Raw genomic sequence first — 1186 nt, forward strand, 5'->3', positions numbered from 1 at the left:
TCCTGGAGAAATAAAATGGTTGAGAAAATTGGCCCTGTTGGCAAGAACAATGTCGGGTGAGGAAGCAGAGGCGGGTCCATAGAAGGTAGGTAAAGTAGGTCCCAAGTGGAACGCTGTTTGGTTGCTGGTGTAGTCTAACAAGTTGTGTCCAACCTGGTTCGTAGTTGTGTGACCGAGTGTTGTGTGTCTGGCATTAAGGTCCCCTGCTAGGAGTACAGGGGTGTATCTACGTAAGAGGCGAAGGAAGTCATGGTGGGGTATGTATGAGCGCCGAGGAGGGAGGTAGGTTGTTGCAATGGTAAGTGGCCCGTCTATAGTGTCAATTACAATGGCCAACGTCTCTGATAAAAAGTCATCTTCCACCCTGTGGCGGATTCTGGTTCTTACTGCAATGGCAACCCCGTCGTTTTGTTCATTAGAGATGTTTTGCTGGTGGACATGATAACCAGGGATTTTAAGTCTTGAATCGTTTCTAAATCCGTGGCTGTTTATCAGAATTATGTCTGGGTCTAGCTGTCTGTAGGTGTTAGTTAGGTCAAACTTATGCGTGTCCCAGGTGTGAACGTTGTGTTGTACTTGTACTACCTTGAGTCGAGTCATTTTGAAGGTGATATATGTCCTAAGTACTGCAGACGGTCGTCAATGTGGGGGGGGCGGCTGGGCAGCAAGCTCTTCGAAGTCCTCGTCGTCCAGGCAGGCGATGTACTGTTCCCACGAGCCAGGCTGTTTGGTAATAAAATCAAGAATCCTGTCTCGGTCAGCATCAGACTTACCAGAGTGTAGGATGGCAAACCCTGGTTTGTTGAGCAGCCCAAGTACATTCTTCTTAGTCTTTGGCAGTCTAGCGGAGGATTTCCTGGCGATGGCGAAGTCGAGACTCTCATCATCTTCCATGGAGGATACTAAGGAGAGGTCTGTGGAGGAAGTAGGAGAAAAGGAACAGGAGGCCTCGCTAGGGAGGCGTGCACGTGAGGCAGAAGGGCTGGTCATCTCTCTAGGAGGATGAGTTGCTCCTTCATCGACGGCCAGGTGGTCTTGTGTAGCGTCTGCAGCTGTCGGCATCTCCTTCTGCCGTCGCCTCCTCTGTCATCTGCTTGGCCTTCTCCACCACGTCCAAGCCCATCAAAGAACTCAGAATCTGGGGAGAAGGGGGATTTATTGGGAGCCTTACCTGAGGCATGCCGTT

The sequence above is a fragment of the Portunus trituberculatus genome, chromosome 33 (genome assembly GCF_017591435.1).
Source record: "Portunus trituberculatus isolate SZX2019 chromosome 33, ASM1759143v1, whole genome shotgun sequence".
NCBI lineage: Eukaryota > Metazoa > Arthropoda > Malacostraca > Decapoda > Portunidae > Portunus > Portunus trituberculatus.